The 22,644-nt window shown below is 45.6% G+C and overlaps 1 long non-coding RNA gene across 2 annotated transcripts in view; it reads right to left on the reverse strand.

Moving 5' to 3' along the window:
* Positions 1 to 6,992: 6,992 nt before the first annotated feature.
* LOC134911870 (uncharacterized) overlaps positions 6,993 to 22,644 on the reverse strand; it is a 42,280-nt gene continuing 26,628 nt past the window's right edge. For both annotated transcript variants that reach the window (XR_010176918.1, XR_010176919.1), the window contains exon 3: positions 6,993 to 7,278. This is a non-coding gene — a long non-coding RNA (uncharacterized LOC134911870). The remainder of the gene's footprint in view (positions 7,279 to 22,644) is intronic.

Raw genomic sequence — 22,644 nt, forward strand, 5'->3', positions numbered from 1 at the left:
TCAAGATCTCTCTCCTCACCGGTACTTCAAATCAGGCTTGCCAGCTTTGCCAGCATACAGGGCTATCCTACAGGGAGCCATCCAGAAGTTGGTGGAGGCACAGGTTATTGTACCAGTTCCTCCCCAGATGCAAAACAAGGGTTACTATTCGAACCTTTTTATGGTACCGAAACCGGATGGTTCAGTCAGGCCCACTCTGAACTTAAAATTACTAAACCCCTTTCTGAGGGAGTTCAAGTTCAAGATGGAGTCTCTAAGGGCAGTGATATCAGGTCTGGAGGAGGGGGGATTCCTGGTATCCCTGGATATCAAGGATGCGTACCTCCACATTCTGATTTGGCTGCCGCATCAAGCTTATCTCTGATTCGCACTGTTGGACTGTCATTTTCAGTTCCAGGCCTTACCATTCGGCCTCTCCACAGCATCGAGGGTATTCACCAAGGTGATGGCAGAAATAATGGTTCTCCTCCGCAGACAGGGGGTGAACATAATTCCATATCTGGACGATCTGCTGATAAAGGCATCATACAAGGAGAAGCTATTACAGTCCATTATTCTCACGACCCACCTGCTCAGGGAACACGGTTGGATCCTGAATCTTCCAAAATCACATTTGGAACCAACCAGGAGGTTGTCCTTACTGGAAATGATCCTTGACACGGAAGTGCAGAGGGTGTTTATTCCAGAGGAAAAATCGTTGGTGATACAAACAATGGTCCGGGATGTCCTGAAGCCAACCCAGGTGTCGGTTCATCAGTGCATTCCCCTTCTCGGGAAGATGGTGGCCTCTTACGAGGCTCTACAGCAGGGATAGGGAACCTTCGGCCCTCCAGCTGCTGTTGAATTACACATCCCAGCATGCCTTGCAACAGTTTTAGCATGGCCAAATAGCAAAACTGTAGCAAGGCATGCTGGTATGTGTAGTTCAACAACAGCTGGAGGACCGAAGGTTCCCCATACCTGCTCTACAGTATGGGAGGATTCATACTCAGTCCTTCCAACTGGATCTCCTGGACAAGTGGTCGGGATCCCACCTACACATGCACCAGAGAATACGTCTGTCGCCAAAGGTCAGGATTTCTCTCCTGTGGTGGCTGCAATTACCTCACCTTCTGGAGGGCCGCAGGTTCGGAATTCCATACTGGATCCATCTAACCATGGATGCAAGTCTCGGGGGCTGGGGCGCAGTCACTCAAGGGGAAACCTTTCAAGGAAGGGGTTCAAATCTGGAAGCTGGCCTGCCAATAAACATTCTGGAACTAAGAGCCGTCTACAACGGTCTTCTCCAAGCGGCCCATCTTCTGAGAAATTGGGCCTTTCAAGTGCAGTCGGCCAATGTAACGACAGTGGCTTACATAAACCAACAGGGCAGAACGAAGAGCAGAGCTGCAATGTCAGAGGCAACCAGAATCTTCCTCTGGGCAGAAAAACACGCGTTGGCGCTGTCAGCAATCTTCATTCCGGGAGTAGACAACTGGGAAGCGGACTTCCTCAGCAGACACGATCTCCATCCAGGGGAGTGGGGTCTCCATCTGGAGGTGTTCAAGGAGGTAACAGATCTTTGGGGTGTACCCCAAATAGACATGTTGGCCTCTCATCTCAATAAGAAGCTTTGGCGATATTGTTCCGGGTCAAGGGATCTTAACGTGGTGTTGCAGTTCCTCCAGTTGGACTGGCTTGAGCCTCTACAGGAGGTTGAGGTCAAGTTTCTCACGTGGAAAGCGGTCACTTTGTTGGCCTTAGCTTCTGCTAGACGTGTGTCGGAGTTGGGGGCTTTGTCTTGTAAAAGCCCATACTTGATCTTCCATGAAGATAGAGCTGAGCTCCAGACATGTCAGCAGTTTCTTCCGAAGGTTGTGTCGGCATTTCATATCAACCAACCTATTGTGGTGCCATTGCGACTGACTCCTCAATTTCATCAAAGTCCTTAGATGTTGTAAGGGCTCTAAAGATGTATGTGAGGAGGACTGCTCATCACAGAAAATTGGACTCTCTGTTTGTCCTGTATGATCCCAAGAAAATTGAGTGTTCTGCTTCTAAGCAGACAATCTTTGGATCAGGTTCACTATCCAGCATGCGTATTCTACGGCAGGCTTGCCATGTCCTAAGTCTGTTAAGGCCCACTCTACTCGTAAGGTGGGTTCGTCCTGGGCGGCTGCCCGGGTGTCTCAGCTTTACAACTCTGCCGAGTGGCTACTTGGTCGGGGTCGAACACATTCGCAAAGTTCTACAAGTTCGATACTTTGGCCTCTAAGGACCTTAAGTTTGGTCAATTGGTTCTGCAGGAGCCTCTGTGCTCTCCCTCCCATTCTGGGAGCTTTGATACACCCCCATGGTACTAATGTGGACCCCAGCATCCTCTAGGCCGTAAGAGAAAATAGGATTTTACTTACCTACCGGTAAATCCTTTTCTCGTAGTCTGTAGGGGATGGTGGGCGCCCGCCCAGCATTTCGTTGTCTTGCAGTGGTTATTTGGTTCAGTACTGCCTGGTTCTAGGTTAAGTACTGTTTTGTTATTTGGTAAGTAATCATGTTCAGCCATTGCTGATGTTTCAAGCTAGTTAGCTTGGTTTGCCTTGTGTGTGAGCTGGTGTGAATCTCACCACTATCTGTGTAAAATCCTTCTCACGAAGATGTCCGTCTCCTCAGATACAGTTTCTAGACTGAGTCTGGTAGGAGTGGCAAAGAGGGAGGAGCCAGCCCACACTCTCAAACTCTTAAAGTGCCAATGGCGCCTAGTGGACCCGTCTATACCCCATGGTACTAATGTGGACCCCAGCATCCTTTACGGGCTACGAGAAAAGAATTTACCGGTAGGTAATTAAAATTCTATTTTTCTAGCGGTATTTACTACAGTATATATATTTACCAAGGGGCCCAGACCATGCACTCTCTAATGGTTAGCCAAGCCTCTATGGCAACTGGCCACACCCCTAAAAATGGGCCCCTCCAAATGCATTTCCCCGGTGGGCTCTTCATGCCCTAGTACGACACTGACCGTGCAACCTGGTCCCCCGGAGTTCCTTTAGCTAGCCTTCACTGATAGTGTAATGCTCTGGTGCAATACTCCTATCTACTCTCTGTGTTTTGTATAGTATTATAGCATGCTTTCCTTCACCACTTTGATTATTTCTCGTTTATTGGTGCATATCAGTGATGTTATGAAAGCAGCATGCAATTACAAAGAATGATAAGCAATCAAGAATCAATACTCAACTTATATGTGGAATGTCTTAAAAATGTTCTTCATATTTTAATTCATATGAGGAAGATCCATCATCGAATGATGCTCAGAATCAATTGTCAGTCTCACTGCAGTTGCAGTAGGGGCCTGATTCATGTTTGTAAGTAAAGTAGAAAAGCAAGCAAATGGGCAAACTCATGCTGCACTGTAGGTGGGGCAGATGTAACATGTGCAGAGAGATTTAGATTTGGGTGGGGGGGGGGAGCGGCAGCTGCTGCCCCTGGGCTGCAGTGCTGTCCAAGGTGTGCAGGGGGAGGAGCTGGCCAGGACATATTAACATACATGTGAAGTGGTATTTAACATACTGTATGTCCTGGCTTCCTTCCCCAAGAATCAGCAGCTGCAGCAGCATGCAACACACTGCTCAGACTGTCAGTCTTCATTTAGCCCGCCCCCGGACTCCCATTGGCTGGTTTCATGGGAGTCCGGGTGCGGGCTAAATGATGATTGACAGGCTGAGCAGTGTGTTCCATACAGCAGCAGCTGCTGATTCCCGGGGAAGGAAGCCAGGACATATGTTACATACAACTTCACATGTCATATGAAGAATTGATGCTTGGACATTGTTGGTCTCTGCAGTGTAACTGCCCAAGCTGCAAGGCTAGGTGGGGGTGGCTTGCCACAGCCGTATGTAGTGGCACCCTTTTCTGGCTTATTGTGTGCCTGGTACAGTACCCCGCAGCATGTGGAGATGTTTGTAGACTCCTTATTATGCGCCCAGCAATGATCTATCAGCTTCTCTGTGATGTCATGATGTCACATGTTGCAGCAACGGGTACAGAAGTGAGAAAACAATAATAAGTGGGCGCTAAAAATTAGATTAAGTGATAATTAATATAGCATATATTGCTACAACGGCTGCTCACACAAGGAGGATCTGGATATCCTCTTTGAATAGACAAATCTAAACCCAAAAGAAATATTTTCAGTGTGAGCGCACAAATATAAATTTATTTTTGTGCGCTCACACTGAAAATATTTCTTTTGGGTACAGAAGTGCTTCACTACAGTCCTTTGAGTAAAATTATGCCATCATTTTCACCTGGGTCAGGATGTGTTCTTCCCTAAATAATCATGAACAAGGAACGTTCTGTACTGCAATAGTCTCAGTATAGTGAGAATAAGGCTCTGCAGCTGATATGTTGGTAACCTGGGCACACACAACTGCATATTGTGTTCTCCTGTGGTCTAATTTGCTGCAGTCCTCCATTCAATTGAAAGATATTCCAAGGGAACAATAAGAAATAAAACAAACAGCTTACAACAAATTGAGCTTCGCAATGGGTCAGAGGACAAAGAAAATAGTTTCAGCTGCTACCACCAGTCTTTCAATTACTGCGTGAGCTATGATAGTCTGATCGTTAGCTGGATGATAGGTCATTATGGTTTCCACTATGGCAAGTTTTTTTTTTTCATTATTATTATTTTGTATCACTGTTGCTACTTTGCTTATTTGATGCCTTCAATAAAAAAGCTATTGTGTTTTGTTAATAATTAGTTTTGCTCTATAGTAACCTTAAAGAAAAAGACAATAAATTGTCCTGTACGATATACATTTAAACTAGAGATGAGCGGTTCGAATTGTAAGAAATCTGAATCGCTCCAATCTTCCGAGATCTGAGACGGGGGATCTGTGGCTGCTTTGTATCCCGACCCGAAACCATTAGATCCCACTTTTCAGGCCCCATTTTTAAAAGTCCCATTAAGTCAATGGGCTGACCGCTGATTGGCTGAGAGAGCCATCTTTCACGGCTCTCAGCCAATCAGCGTGTCCCCATTGACTTTAATTGGACTAGATGGTGGTCTGCAACACGGTAATTACAGTGCCGCCCGTACTAACGACAACGCTGCCCGCACTGCTGACACCCCCACACTGTCGACACCCTTGCACTGAGGATATCGCCAGGACTCCCACGCTGCTGACACCCCCACACTGAGGACACCGCCAGCACTCCAGCAATGCTGACACTGCCCGCATCCCCGCCCTAAGGATATTGCCAGCACTCCCGACAAAACCAACACCCCCACATTGCTGACTCAGCCGGCACCCCACATTGCTGACTCAGCCGGCACCCCACACTGCTGACACTGCTGACACACTACAGCACTAAGGACACTGCCAGCACTCCAGCGTTACCGACACTGTCAACACTCCTGTACTGAGGCCCCTGCCAACACTCCTACACTGCTGACACCACTAGCACCCCAGCATTACTGACTCCACCGGCAACCCCACACTGAGGAAACTGCCAGCACTGTCGGCACCCCGGCAGTGAGGATACCCCTGGCACCCCCACACTGCTGACACAGCCAGCAGTACCGACTCTGCCAGCAACTCCACACTGTGGACAACACCATCACTGCCAACACTGCCAGCACCTTAGCAGTACCGACACTGTATCCAACACACACAGTATCCAACCAGCATTGTATCTGACCCAAACTGTATCCAACCCACACTGTATTATCGAAGTCAAAAATATTACATTAAAAAAACATACAAACTACACACATTATGAGTCGCTATACTTGCAAATACGCACAGCGAGCACAGCAATATATGGTAACACACGCATTTACACGGACATGCCACAGAGATGGATTCAACACTTATTTCATGCAGTACATAATTATAATAATATCAAGTGCCAGACATCATGATGATTTAAAATTATATAATGAAGTAATATCATGTATGTGTATTATTTGAACGAAGCAAGATAGACCTGTCATATTTACTATTAAAGCAACCAGATTAATGTGTAGATTAATTTGATACTTGTTATTAAGTTGTAGGACATTGCAACAAGGAATTATGAAATATATTCCAAACAGGTAGTGGACAAGAAGCTCAGGTCAGCCCCTTTTGATGTCTGATTTGGCTGAACCTGTTTAGCATATACAAAGAGACTAGTGACTCATCATGAATGAGAAAGTTCCCTCCCCCAAACTAGTTAACACATTGCTGATCACACAGGAAGCCAGTTGCTGTTTTTGTCCGAGACGATGATGGAGTGCCTGCATGATTTTACAGAGAGAGAGAGATATAAGATGCATTGAGGGAATGGTATTGTATCGCTGGCCTGTAACTGTATGTATTTTGTATTAACTGATTACTGTGCTATTGCATCCATGTAACTATAGGTATACTGTACATTGTAATATATTTTGAATCCATATCATTTTAATAACAAATATATATACATCAATGAGCTTTGGAACTCAGATAAGGTGTGGGTGTATTATTTTCTCTTATGGGATGCAGTGTTTTGCTATGTATAGTGCACATTCATGGCACATGGTAATAAGAGGTGCAGGCGTTTACAATATATATTAGAGCAGACATTTTAAACATTTGTGAGAAAGCAATTTGGCATTCACAGTATCCAACCCACAGTGTATACTGCACTGTATTCAACCTGTACTTTTACGACCCCCAATGTATCCAACCAGTAATATATCCCGCACTGTATCCGACCCACACTGAATCCAACCCACACAGTATCCAACCACCACTGTGTCCAACCCACACTGTATCCCGCACTGTATCCAACCTGTCCTGTATCGCACACTGTATCCAACCTGTCCTGTATCGCACACTGTATCCAACTCACACTGTATACCGCAGTTTAGCCACCCAGCCTTTGGCCAATATTGGTAAATACAATATTATGAGCTGTGAGGTGGTCAAAATTGAGTGGAAATGAATGTTATTGAGGTAAATAATACTCTAAGGACAAAAAAAGGCTCAAATTAAGTGATTTTATTTTATTTTTTTTGTACATTTTTTAAATAAATCCAAAGCCAAGCCAATCACTGCGGTTTTGCAAATCCAAAGCCGGCCGACAAATCAGAACCAAATCCAGATCCGGTAAAAATGGCCCGGCAAACATCCCTAATTTAAACCTGTGGAAAGGGTTTGTCCTCTTCAAGGAATCCAGCTTCAGTATATTCTGCCTTCGGATCCGGAGCTTCCATTCAACAGCCATGGGTCCAGGTAGCTTTAGCCGTCTGATTCCTCTTTTTCCCAGTCACTAAGAAAATTCATAGAGGTTATATTTACTAAGATTTGAGTTTTTTAGAAGTGGAGATGTTGCCCATAGCAACCAATCACAATAATTTAATCTCCTTTTATGAACTTCAAGTGATTATTTGTTAATGGGATAAGGAATTAATTGCTAACCTCAATAGACCCTATGCAACTCCAGTGCAGGAAATGCTCATCTGGAACAGAAAACAAAGGGTTTTTGTCTGTACTTTGGACAGTTAAGCTCAGGGGACACATAGTAACATAGTTTTTGAGGTTGAATAGAGGCAAATTGCCCATCGTGTTCAACCTGTTTTAAGTTGTGATGATTCTACATACTTGCTGAATAATGTTTTATGACTAGTTAGCTACTATAACTCATGTTACTCCCGGATTAACCACGTTGATATTTTAAGTATTATAACCTTGGATAGCTTTTTCATTCAGAAATTTATCCATTCCTTTTTTAAATCCAATTACAGAGTCCGCCATTACCACCTTCCCTGGCAGGGAATTCCACATCCTGATTGCCCTAACAGTGAAGAACCCTTTCCTCTGTTGCGCCACACTATTTTATTCTCCCTCCAGGGGGGTCGTGGACCCCCACGAGGAAGAATAAGTGTCGGTATGCCGGCTGTCGGGATCCCGGCGCCGGTATACTGTGCGCCGGGGTCCCGTCAGTCGGCATACAGAAGACCACCCCTTAAATATATTAGTATTATTACTGCAGCCGCAGAAATCCTCACTGTAAAAGACACGCGGCGTTGCAGAGAATTGCTGGAGCAGTAAGTCCAGACCATGTACCATTGATCCGAATTCTTAGATTTCATCTAAATGAAATAAGAAAAAACACGCAGGGTAAAAACCAGTCACTTTCACATTGGAGTTAGATAGACTTGAAATAGACTCTAAAAAAAGATACATTCTCTGTAATGATTAAAAAAAAAGTTACAGATAATGAGAAACTGTGTGAAGTGCTGGCAGCTATTATACATCAAATCTTCAAGGCACATGGTGGACGATGAAACTCCTCTCACAGCGTGACCCCTGTGCCGCTCAGTACTGCACGGAGAAAAATCATTAGTGATATAGATTTAACTCTGTGATGAACATCCGCTATACGCGCAGACGCAGTCACCTGTTACCCTGCACCGCTACTCACCTGTCCATCAGTGTAAATGAATAATAATATTAATAAAACAATTTGCTTGGACATAAAGGGGGTCATTCCGAGTTGATCGCTCGCTAGCTGTTTTTAGCAGCCATGCAAACGCTAAGCCGCCGCCCTCTGGGAGTGTATCTTAGCTTAGCAGAAGTGCGAACGAAAGGATCGCAGAGCGGCTACAAAAAAAAAATTGTGCAGTTTCAGAGTAGCTCCAGACCTACTCCTAGCTTGCGATCACTTCAAACTGTTCAGTTACGGATTTGACGTCACAAACACGCCCTGCGTTCGCCCAGCCACGCCTGCGTTTTTCCTGGCATGCCTGCATTTTTTCAAACACTCCCAGAAAACAGTCAGTTGACACCCAGAAATGCCCCTTTCCTGTCAATCACTCTGCGGCTGGCATTGTGACTGAAAAGCGTCGCTAGACCTTGTGTAAAAATACATCGGCCGTTGTGAAAGTACGTCGCGCGTGCGCACTGCGCCGCATACGCATGCGCAGAAGTGCCGCTTTTTCACTTAATCGCTGCGCTGCAAACATTTTTCACTAGCGATCAACTCAGAATGACCCCCAATGGCAGGAATTTGTAAGGAACAAACAACAGAATAATGGGCCTAATTCAGTAAGGATAGCAAATTCTGCTAGTGACCCAGCCCTCCAGAACCCACTGTCCCTAGCAGGCCTATCACCTGGACACTAACTGCCTTCAGGAACCCTGACTCATGGGAGAGACTCTGTTTTAAAGCCAGCACCCAGGTGTAACCAATTTCAAATGTTGGACAGTCTTTCACGCAAATATGGCAGCATGTAGAAAACAATGTTTAAACATGAAAGATGGTAATGTACGTTAGCAGAGTTTGCTCAGATCCATTTACGTAGTAATCGGATACAATATCTTAATTTCAAAACTCTTTATACAGGCAGGAGTTAAATGATTTGCATCTGAGCATGGGTGAAAATATCGGTAGGATGTTACAGTTTTGGTTGTACTTAGTTTTAGTAAATAGGGAGGTAAATCATATGCAGACCTTTTTATCTAGAACCTTTTACCTTAAAATCATGTGGAAATGGAAATGCAGCTCTGTAATGACTAGCACATCACTCATCTGATATACTCTGTACTGCTGGGGAATGTGTCCCTTTCATATGCAGACCTGTCCTCACTTACACATCACTCATCTCCTGATATACTCTGTGCTGCTGGTGGACCCTGCTCCTCCCACTATATAACTCTCAGTCTGTGACTTCCTGCTGCCTCCATTCCCCTCCTCACATCATGTCACTGCCCCTGTCACATGCAGCCCTGTTCTCACTGACACATCACTCATCTCCTGATATACTCTGTGCTGCTGGGGGACCCTGCTCCTCCCACTATATAACTCTCAGTCTGTGGCTTCCTGCTGTCACCATTCCTTTCCTTGGGTTTGGTATATTATGTCGACAATGACCATATCAATATTTCTAAGAATGTCAATATTGTGATAAATATTGTCAAGGATCCATTTCTCAGCTGTCCCTAACTCCTAAACCTGAGTCTGTTAAAATAATTTGTTATTATTCTATTCAATTTGCTATCTTCAAATGAGGGCCTATAACCAATCAATAAAAATAATAAAATTAGGCAGGCAGGGGGCAGCCAATTATGTTGTGCTTAGGTGCGCCCTCACCCCTATATCCTCCCCTGTCGTCTCTGCGTACTGTACATGCATGACCTCTTCTCAGCATATGTTTTCTTTATTATCGTACAGCAAAATGCATAGGGAAATTATAAATAAAGAATTGTGATGACAACTTCAGAGTCTGTATTATAACGGGGACTTAACGACGCATCAACAGCAGTGGATGTCTGGTACACTGCGCAGTTGAACTGAACTCATTGTAGACCCCTAAAACAATTAAACACATGACATATTGAGTCGTGTTGACTAAGTGACAAAATGTATGATAATTTGTTCTATAATTTGTTCTATAATGTTTTTAATGTTTTTAATTTTTTTATTTGCATCAGAGGAAACAGTTGCGAGTCTATTAAACAGGCGTAATATGAAGGCTACTAATTAAGACTTAGTCATTTATGCAATAAAATGTATTTGTCATGTGAGGATCTAATTGCACAAAGATAATTCTAAATATTTAATTACATTCTTATTAACAAATGGAACTCGCGTTGCTTTGCCGGATACTTGGCAGCCCCTGCTGGAATGTAAATGACTTGCTGCAAATTAGTCGCATCACAATTAAGCTTTATTTCTGTTGAAAAAAAAACAAAAAAAAACATCATCTTCCCACTGTGACGAGTCGTTTCATTTTGTGTGCTAGCAGCGGGGACAGATTTCTGACACAGAAACAGTTCCCCCTTCACCTCTGCCGCTTGGAAGGTTGCAGTAAACTTGTCCAATGCAGTTTCCATTCACAGAGCATTTCAGTTTTGTCACCTTATCATACAAGATGGAAAGTATGAAACGTATACATAGATTAGTGGCAGATATTGTTAAAAGAACTCTAACACCCAAATATAATTATTGCTTAACTGTGCCCCATACAGGGTAAAGTGATTGTTAAATGTTTTATATACAACTAATAATGACATTTAACTCTGTCTAGAATTTTTATCACTATATGTAATGACTTATTAAAAGCCTGTCAAAATGATGGACACCAAGGCCGGATTATAGGGGGGTGGGTTGCTACTCACAGAGGGGCTGTCAGGGTTCTGGAAGTTCTGCTTCTGGCTGCCGGGCTCTGTCATCTGTCATTGTGTGTGTTTGCAGTGTCGGACTGGGTCATGAAGGGCCCACCGGTAGAATGCAGTGATAAGGGCCCATGTTTAGGAGTGTGGCCAGTCTCTAGTTGGGTTGCATGGTCTCGGCCCCATGATAAATATATATTGTAAATACTGCTAGTGCATGCAGGATAATGTAGCAGATTAATACCAGAAATCCGCTGTAGAAAATATACAGTACCATAGCCCTGTGCAGTATCAGGTAACATATGTATAATGTATAAATCAAGTGCAATTCAATTGCACAATCTGGAACCTGATCCCTAAAGGAGGAGGTGGGCCCCCAGGCATTAGGGCCCATCGGTAGTTTCCCCTGTACCCCTGCGGGCCAGTCCGACCCTGTGTGTGTGTGTAGCATTAGCCATATATATATATATATATTGATGCTGTATATCTGTGTAATGGGCAGGCTATAATGATGCTGCACTATATACTCCAGTACTGGCATGTGTAAGCTCACCAGTTCCCGTACAGCTCCTGGTCAGTCTGGGGGTAGAGAACACCAGTAGCCACTTGGAGCTGGCCAGAGGGGTCTGGGCATGGCCCCCGCAGGGTGTAGGAGGGACGAGCACAGGACTCGGTCCCTCTGCTGGCGCGCAGTATATATAAAGCAGCTGAACAAATTATCTGTCTCTTCACCCGCATCATTTGCAGCCCCAGCACCGACTCCTCCTCCTCCCGGTCACTGCACTACTCACCCCACACAGGATCTCACCCCTTCCTGCCGAACTGATTCACCTACTCCTCTAACCCGTAAGAAGCCACACGTATCTCCATTGCCTCCACTCTAAGCACTATGGGACCGCCTTTTGGCTCCTGAATCCGTTTTCTGGTTACCGCTGCTACTTGTTGCTGAGTCCTGGGATGGCAAGTAACCTGGGGTTGCAGCATAGTATATGGAGGAGGGGGTGCAGAGTATGCGGTAAATGAAAGGAGCAGTACAGTATATGGAGACGGGGGTTCCCTGTGTATGAAATACAGTACTGTATGAGTGGGATGCGGTCAAGAGCCCGCCGAACGGAATCCCAGCGGTTGAAATACAGACTCCGGAATCCCGACCTGCACAATCCAGACATATTCTCCCTCCATGGGTGTCCACAACACCCATAGAGGGAGAATAAAATAGTGTGCCGAGCGTAGCGAGGCACCGTACCCGCAAGGGGCTGCGTTCCGCTCGCCACCCCTGTCAGGATTCTGCTGGTCGGGATTCCGGTGTCGGTATTTCGACCGCCGGGATCCCGGCCAGCGGTATTTCGTACTGATCCCGTTATTTTAATTCAGACCAAGACTAAAAAGCCCTACACACTGCATGACCCGCCGCCGAGCTGCCTGACCGACGGCGGGGGGGGGGGGGGGAGGTGATGGGGGAAGTGAAGTTTCTTCACTCCCCCTGTCACCCAGCTCCATAGCAGTGCATGCAAAAATGGACGAGATCGTTCATCTTGGCCCGCAAGCACAAGCGACGGGGCACCAACGATGAACGACCTGCAACTTGGAGTACACTTTAAAACTGATGAAACTCCTAGGAATATTATCTGGATTTTTAGTCTTGAGTTAATTAATAATAATCATTAATGGTTTGCAAGAGTGGATTCACCCTGCTTGACTAAGCTGACCTGTCTCTTTCTTTAATGGCAACAAGTTTCTATTCTTGTCTGTAAAAACTTAAGGACCCTACACACTGCACGATCTGACTGAAAGATATGAACAATCTCGTTCATTAATGATTGAGATACCGTTCATATCTTTCAGTGTGGAGGCAGCAACAATGAACGATGCACGGCCCCGCACTTGTTCATCTTTGGTGTCCCGTCGCTTGTGCATGCAGGCCAATATGAACGATCTTGTCCATATTTGCATGCACTGCTATGGAGCTGGGTGATGGGGGGAGTGCAGAGACTTCACTTCCCCCATCACCTCCCCCCCCCCCCCCCCCCCCCCGCCGTCGGTTCACCCGTTTGCCGTATCGGCGGTCAGGCAGCTCGGCGGCGGATCACGCAGTGTGTAGGGCCCTTTTAGTCTTCTGATGAAACAGACCCTGTTCCGAGGCTGAGAAACGCGTTAAGTATCCTGCCATCCTTTTCTGCTGAATAATTTCATGCTGGGGGCTCCATTTTGTCCCACTGATTGATTCACAAACGGGAACCACAGTCGGAGCGAGGCAGCTCTAAGCTCCGTGGAGATCCTTCAAACCGTAGTGCAAGCCACGGGCAGCCGGCGCCCGCATCGGTGAAGGAAACCTCGGCGTGTCCGCAATCAATAGAGACGGGGGTAAGCATAATATATGAATGATCACTGCTGTAGAGCGGGCCACGCTCTGATTCTAATTGAGTCATCTAACAACTATGCACCCCAGAAAAGTCTCTTAATTATCGGACCACTACAGTTCAGTGCTTGAACGGAGATAAAAGTGACACATTATCTGAATTTATTTGCATTCTGCAGTGGACCCATTTACAAATTATTTGTGTGGATCATACAACGGTATAAAGGACTAATAGTGAACTTCTGCATTAATTGTTCCACCTGAGGAGTGTGCACACTCTGGAGATTTCTCCATTCAGCAAAGTACATCTAAGGACTTTTTAGGAATTGTAACATCTTTTAAGTATAATGAAGGGAGCCTCCTAGTGTCAATAACAAAAAGGTTACCATATAAATTCTAGTTACATTGCAGCTTTGATAATATTTCAGCAGAAAGGTTTTCATTTGTTTTTAATATATTGTGTGATTATCAGTAACCACGGTAATAAAAATATTTTATATTTTTCACTATTGGTGACAGCGCTTCTTATTTGTTTCTATATTTGTATATTTTTTTGAGGGTCAGCACCTCAAATATAGAAGCTGCAGCCACCGAATCAGTGTTTTCATAGGTGTCTCACAGTCAATACACTAGCGCCCACTTTCTTGTTGTTTAAATCCCTTTAGTCTTGGTCTGAATTAAAATAACGGGATCAGTACGAAATCCCGCTGGACGGGATCCCAGTGTTGGTATTTCGACCGCCGGGATTCCGTCCGGCGGAATCTTGACTGCATCCCAAAATAACAAGTAGGACGACTGTACATGTTGCAGGTCTCTGTAGAGCTAAATCTTGAGTCTCCCCTACTTCCAGGGCCGGTTCTAGACCTTGTGGTGCCCAGGGCAAAAGTTTCCTTTGAAGCCCCCCACCATTGAAATAAGGGTTAGTGCCAAAGGCGCACATTAAAAAAATAGGGGTGTGGCTTTGTGTGGAAGTGGCGTAGCAACAGACTAGTACCAATTCACATTACACCGCACAGTAGTGTCTGTCAGTCACATTACACCACAATGTAGTACCCCTTATTAGAGATGTGCACTTGAAATTTTTCGGGTTTTGTGTTTTGGTTTTGGGTTCGGTTCCGCGGCCGAGTTTTGGGTTCGACCGCGTTTTGGCAAAACCTCACCGAATTTTTTTTGTCGGATTCGGGTGTGTTTTGGATTCGGGTGTTTTTTTCAAAAAACACTAAAAAAACAGCTTAAATTATAGAATTTGGGGGTCATTTTGATCCCAAAGTATTATTAACCTCAAAAACCATAATTTCCACTCATTTTCAGTCTATTCTGAACACCTCACACCTCACAATATTATTTTTAGTCCTAAAATTTGCACTGAGGTCGCTGGATGACTAAGCTAAGCGACCCTAGTGGCCGACACAAACACCTGGCCCATCTAGGAGTGGCACTGCAGTGTCACGCAGGATGGCCCTTCCAAAAAACACTCCCCAAACAGCACATGACGCAAAGAAAAAAAGAGGCGCAATGAGGTAGCTGTGTGAGTAAGATAAGCGACCCTAGTGGCCGACACAAACACCTGGCCCATCTAGGAGTGGCACTGCAGTGTCACGCAGGATGGCCCTTCCAAAAAACACTCCCCAAACAGCACATGACGCAAAGAAAAAAAGAGGCGCAATGAGGTAGCTGTGTGAGTAAGATAAGCGACCCTAGTGGCCGACACAAACACCTGGCCTATCTAGGAGTGGCACTGCAGTGTCACACAGGATGGCCCTTCCAAAAAACACTCCCCAAACAGCACATGACGCAAAGAAAAAAAGAGGCGCAATGAGGTAGCTGTGTGAGTAAGATAAGCGACCCTAGTGGCCGACACAAACACCTGGCCCATCTAGGAGTGGCACTGCAGTGTCACGCAGGATGGCCCTTCCAAAAAACACTCCCCAAACAGCACATGACGCAAAGAAAAAAAGAGGCGCAATGAGGTAGCTGTGTGAGTAAGATAAGCGACCCTAGTGGCCGACACAAACACCTGGCCCATCTAGGAGTGGCACTGCAGTGTCACGCAGGATGGCCCTTCCAAAAAACACTCCCCAAACAGCACATGACGCAAAGAAAAAAAGAGGCGCAATGAGGTAGCTGTGTGACTAAGATAAGCGACCCTAGTGGACGACACAAACATCTGGCCCATCTAGGAGTGGCACTGCAGTGTCACGCAGGATGGCCCTTCCAAAAAACACTCCCCAAACAGCACATGACGCAAAGAAAAAAAGAGGCGCAATGAGGTAGCTGTGTGAGTAAGATAAGCGACCCTAGTGGCTGACACAAACACCTGGCCCATCTAGGAGTGGCACTGCAGTGTCACGCAGGATGGCCCTTCCAAAAAACACTCCCCAAACAGCACATGACGCAAAGAAAAAAAGAGGCGCAATGAGGTAGCTGTGTGAGTAAGATAAGCGACCCTAGTGGCCGACACAAACACCTGGCCCATCTAGGAGTGGCACTGCAGTGTCACGCAGGATGGCCCTTCAAAAAAATACTCCCCAAACAGCACATGACGCAAAGAAAAATTAAAGAAAAAAGAGGTGCAAGATGGAATTGTCCTTGGGCCCTCCCACCCACCCTTATGTTGTATAAACAGGACATGCACACTTTAACCAACCCATCATTTCAGTGACAGGGTCTGCCACACGACTGTGACTGAAATGACGGGTTGGTTTGGACCCCCACCAAAAAAGAAGCAATTAATCTCTCCTTGCACAAACTGGCTCTACAGAGGCAAGATGTCCACCTCATCATCATCCTCCGATATATCACCGCGTACATCCCCCTCCTCACAGATTATCAATTCGTCCCCACTGAACTCCACAATCTCAGCTCCCTGTGTACTTTGTGGAGGCAATTGCTGCTGGTCAATGTCTCCACGGAGGAATTGATTATAATTCATTTTAATGAACATCATCTTCTCCACATTTTCTGGAAGTAACCTCGTACGCCGATTGTTGACAAGGTGAGCGGCAGCACTAAACACTCTTTCGGAGTACACACTTGTGGGAGGGCAACTTAGGTAGAATAAAGCCAGTTTGTGCAAGGGCCTCCAAATTGCCTCTTTATCCTGCCAGTATAAGTACGGACTGTCTGACGTGCCTACTTGGATGCGGTCACTCATATAATCCTCCACCATTCTTTCAATGGGGAGAGAATCATATGCAGTGACAGTAGACGACATGTCCGTAATCGTTGTCAGGTCCTTCAGTCCGGACCAGATGTCAGCATCAGCAGTCGCTCCAGACTGCCCTGCATCACCGCCAGCGGGTGGGCTCGGAATTCTGAGCCTTTTCCTCGCACCCCCAGTTGCGGGAGAATGTGAAGGAGGAGATGTTGACAGGTCGCGTTCCGCTTGACTTGACAATTTTCTCGCCAGCAGGTCTTTGAACCCCAGCAGACTTGTGTGAAAGAGAGATCCAAGGTAGGTTTTAAATCTAGGATCGAGCACGGTGGCCAAAATGTAGTACTCTGATTTCAACAGATTGACCACCCGTGAATCCTTGTTAAGCTAATTAAGGGCTCCATCCACAAGTCCCACATGCCTAGCGGAATCGCTCTGTGTTAGCTCCTCCTTCAATGTCTCCAGCTTCTTCTGCAAAAGCCTGATGAGGGGAATGACCTGACTCAGGCTGGCAGTGTCTGAACTGACTTCACGTGTGGCAAGTTCAAAGGGCAGCAGAACCTTGCACAACGTTGAAATCATTCTCCACTGCGCTTGAGACAGGTGCATTCCACCTCCTATATCGTGCTCAATTGTATAGGCTTGAATGGCCTTTTGCTGCTCCTCCAACCTCTGAAGCATATATAGGGTTGAATTCCACCTCGTTACCACTTCTTGCTTCAGATGATGGCAGGGCAGGTTCAGGCGTTTTTGGTGTTGCTCCAGTCTTCTGTACGTGGTGCCTGTACGCCAAAAGTGTCCCGCAATTCTTCTGGCCACAGACAGCATCTCTTGCACGCCCCTGTCGTTTTTAAAAAAATTCTGCACCACCAAATTCAAGGTATGTGCAAAACATGGGACGTGCTGGAATTTGCCCATATTTAATGCACACACAATATTGCTGGCGTTGTCCGATGCCACAAATCCACAGGAGAGTCCAATTGGGGTAAGCCATTCCGCGATGATCTTCCTCAGTTGCCGTAAGAGGTTTTCAGCTGTGTGCGTATTCTGGAAACCGGTGATACAAAGCGTAGCCTGCCTAGGAAAGAGTTGGCGTTTGCGAGATGCTGCTACTGGTGCCGCCGCTGCTGTTCTTGCGGCGGGAGTCCATACATCTACCCAGTGGGCTGTCACAGTCATATAGTCCTGACCCTGCCCTGCTCCACTTGTCCACATGTCCGTGGTTAAGTGGACATTGGGTACAACTGCATTTTTTAGGACACTGGTGAGTCTTTTTCTGACGTCCGTGTACATTCTCGGTATCGCCTGACTAGAGAAGTGGAACCTAGATGGTATTTGGTAACGGGGGAACACTACCTCAAGAAATTGTCTAGTTCCCTGTGAACTAACGGCGGATACCGGACGCACGTCTAACACCAACATAGTTGTCAAGGCCTCAGTTATCCGCTTTGCAACAGGATGACTGCTGTGATATTTCATCTTCCTCGCAAAGGACTGTTGGACAGTCAATTGCTTGGTGGAAGTAGTAAAAGTGGGCTTACGACTTCCCCTCTGGGATGACCATCGACTCCCAGCAGCAACAACAGCAGCGCCAGCAGCAGTAGGCGTTACATGCAAGGATGCATCGGAGGAATCCCAGGCAGGAGAGGACTCGTCAGAATTGCCAGTGACATGGCCTGCAGGACTATTGGCATTCCTGGGGAAGGAGGAAATTGACACTGAGGGAGTTGGTGGGGTGGTTTGCGTGAGCTTGGTTACAAGAGGAAGGGATTTACTGGTCAGTGGACTGCTTCCGCTGTCGCCCAAAGTTTTTGAACTTGTCACTGACTTATTATGAATGCGCTGCAGGTGACGTATAAGGGAGGATGTTCCGAGGTGGTTAACGTCCTTACACCTACTTATTACAGCTTGACAAAGGCAACACACGGCTTGACAAATGTTGTCCGCATTTCTGTTGAAATACTTCCACACCGAAGAGCTGATTTTTTTGGTATTTTCACCAGGCATGTCAATGGCCATATTCCTCCCACGGACAACAGGTGTCTCCCCGGGTGCCTGACTTAAACAAACCACCTCACCATCAAAATCCTCCTTGTCAATTTCCTCCCCAGCGCCAGCAACACCCATATCCTCCTCATCCTGGTGTACTTCAACACTGACATCTTCAATCTGACTATCAGGAACTGGACTGCGGGTGCTCCTTCCAGCACTTGCAGGGGGCGTGCAAATGGTGGAAGGCGCATGCTCTTCACGTCCAGTGTTGGGAAGGTCAGGCATCGCAACCGACACAATTGGACTCTCCTTGTGGATTTGGGATTTCAAAGAACGCACAGTTCTTTGCTGTGCTTTTGCCAGCTTGAGTCTTTTCATTTTTCTAGCGAGAGGCTGAGTGCTTCCATCCTCATGTGAAGCTGAACCACTAGCCATGAACATAGGCCAGGGCCTCAGCCATTCCTTGCCACTCCGTGTGGTAAATGGCATATTGGCAAGTTTACGCTTCTCCTCCGACAATTTTATTTTAGATTTTTGAGTCCTTTTTTTACTGGTATTTGGTGTTTTGGATTTTACATGCTCTGTACTATGACATTGGGCATCGGCCTTGGCAGACGACGTTGCTGGCATTTCATTGTCTCGGCCATGACTAGTGGCAGCAGCTTCAGCACGAGGTGGAAGTCGATCTTGATCTTTCCCTATTTTTGGAACCTCAACATTTTTGTTCTCCATATTTTAATAGGCACAACTAAAAGGCACCTCAGGTAAACAATGGAGATGGATGGATACTAGTATACATATGGATGGACGAGCGACTGCCGACACAGAGGTAGCTACAGCCGTGGACTACCGTACTGTGTCTGCTGCTAATATAGACTGGATGATAATGAGATAAAATTAAAATATATATATATATATATATATATATCACACTAGTACTGCAGCCGGACAGGTATATATTATGTAATGACGGACCTGCTGGACACTGTCTGTCAGACTCAGCACTGCAGACTCCTAAAGTAAGCTACTAGTATCAAGAAGATAGAAAAAAAAAAAAACCACGGGTAGGTGGTATACAATTATGGATGGACGAGCGACTGCCGACACAGAGGTAGCTACAGCCGTGGACTACCGTACTGTGTCTGCTGCTAATATAGACTGGATGATAATGAGATAAAATTAAAATATATATATATATATATATATCACACTAGTACTGCAGCCAGACAGGTATATATTATGTAATGACGGACCTGCTGGACACTGTCTGCAGAATGCGTTTATAAAAACACCACACGACGAGTGTTTAACTTTTTCAGGCAGACAATCACAATATACTGGTGGTCAGCAGACAATCACAATACTGGTGGTCAGTGGTCAGTGGTCACTGGTCAGTCACACTGGCAGTGGCACTCTGGCAGCAAAAGTGTGCACTGTACTTAAAATATGTACTCCTGCTATAACTGCTCCCCAGTCTCCCCCACAATTAAGCTGTGTGAGCAGTGAGCACTCAGCAGTCAGATAATGATATACAGTATTACATATGATGCAGCACACTGGGCTGAGCACAGATATGGTATGTGTGACTGTGTCACACTGTGTATCGTTTTTTTTCAGGCAGAGAACGGATTAATTAAACTGGTGGCACTGGTCACTGGTCACACTATCAGCAGCAAGTAGTACTCCTCCTATATGCTCCCCAAAATTTGTGTCTCTCTCTAGTACTCTAGTCACTCTAAACGGAGAGGACGCCAGCCACGTCCTCTCCCTATCAATCTCAATGCACGTGTGAAAATGGCGGCGACGCGCGGCTCCTTATATAGAATCCGAGTCTCGCGATAGAATCCGAGCCTCGCGAGAATCCGACAGCGGGATGATGACGTTCGGGCGCGCTCGGGTTAACCGAGCAAGGTGGGAAGATCCGAGTCGCTCGGCCCCGTGTAAAAAAACCTGAAGTTCGGGCGGATTCGGATTCCGAGGAACCGAACCCGCTCATCTCTACCCCTTATACAACTTAAGCCAGGTAGAGCCCCTTATACAACACAGGAAAAACAAAAACACAGAAAAAATACCTGATTCATGCCCTTTACATTATTTGTAATTTTTCCTCCTGGTAGTAATGCCCCTTACACATTATGCCACACACCTTAATGCTCATTAAATATTATTCCACACACTGTATTACCCATTGCACATTATGCTACACACTATAATGCCCCTTACACATTATTCAAAGCTCAATTACACACTAATCCACACACCGTAATGCCTATTATGCATTATGCCACACCGTAATGGCCATTATACGTTATTCCACACACCGTAATGCCCATTACATGTTATGCCACACACCATAATGCCCATTACACATTATGCCACACACCGCAACACCCAAGTACACACTAATCCACACACCGTAATGCCTATTATGCATTGTGCCACTCACCGTAATGCCCATTACATGTTATGCCACACACCATAATGCCCGTTACATGTTATGCCACACACTGTAATGCCCATTACACATTATGCCACACACCGCAATGCCCAAGTACACACTAATCCACACACCGTAATAACTATTATGCATTATGCCACTCACCGTAATGCCCAAATACATGTTATGCCACACACCGTAATGCCCATTACATGTTATGCCACACACGTATGCCCATTCCACATTATGCCACACAAATAATGCCCATTACACATTATGCCACACACAGCAACACCCAATTACACACTAATCCACACACTGTAATGCCTATTATGCATTATGCCACACACCGTAATGCCCATTACATGTTATGCCACACACCGTAATGCCCATTACACAATATGCCACACACCACAACACCCAAGTACACACTAAATCACACACCATAATGCCTATTATGCCACACACTGTAATGCCCATTACACATTATGACACACACCATAATGCCCATTACATGTCATGCCACACATCGTATGCCCATTCCACACATGTAATGCCCATTCCATATTATGCCACACGCAGCAAAGCCCAATTACACACTAATCCACACACTGTAATGCCTATTATGCATTATGCCACACACCGTAATGCCTAAGTACATGTTATGTCACACACCGTTTGGCCATTCCACATTATGCCACACATGTAATTCCCATTCAACTTTATGCCTCAAACCGCAACGCCCAATTACACACTAATCCACACACTGTAATGCCTATTATCTATGATGCCACACACCGTAATGCCCATTACATGGTATGCCACACACTGCAATGCCCATTACATGTTATGCCACACACTGTAATGTCCATTACACAATATGCCAAACACCGAAACATGCATTACATGTTATGCCACACACCGTAAAGCCCATTATGCATTATGCCACACACCTTAATGCCCCTTACACATTATGCCACACACCATAATGCCCATTACAAATTATGCAACACACTGTAATGCCCATTATGCATTATGCCACATACCATGATGCTCCTACACATTATGCCACACACCGTAATGCCCATTACACATTATACCACACAACGTATATTACAACTTATGCCACATACTGTATTGCATATTACAACTTATGACACACACCATAACGTATATTACAACTTTTGCCATGCACTGTAATGCCCATTACATGTTATGCCACACACCATAATGCTCATTAAAGGTTATGCCACACACCATAATGCCCATTACACATTATGCCACACACCATAATGCCCATTCCATCTTATGCCACACACCATAGTGCCAGATACACATACTGTCCTCAGTATAGAGCCAGGTACCCATAATGCCCCCTCTATAGTGCTAGTTACACATACTGCCCCCTGTATAGTGCCAGATACATATACTGCTCCCAGTATAGTGCCAGGTACATATACTACTGCCCCAGTATAGTGTCAGTTACACATACAGTCCCCTCTATAGTGCTAGTTACACATACTGCCCCAATATAGTGGCAGTTACACATACTGTTCCCTGTATAGTGCTAGATATATAT

Source organism: Pseudophryne corroboree, chromosome 4 (assembly GCF_028390025.1).
Source record: "Pseudophryne corroboree isolate aPseCor3 chromosome 4, aPseCor3.hap2, whole genome shotgun sequence".
In the NCBI taxonomy this organism is placed as follows: domain Eukaryota; kingdom Metazoa; phylum Chordata; class Amphibia; order Anura; family Myobatrachidae; genus Pseudophryne; species Pseudophryne corroboree.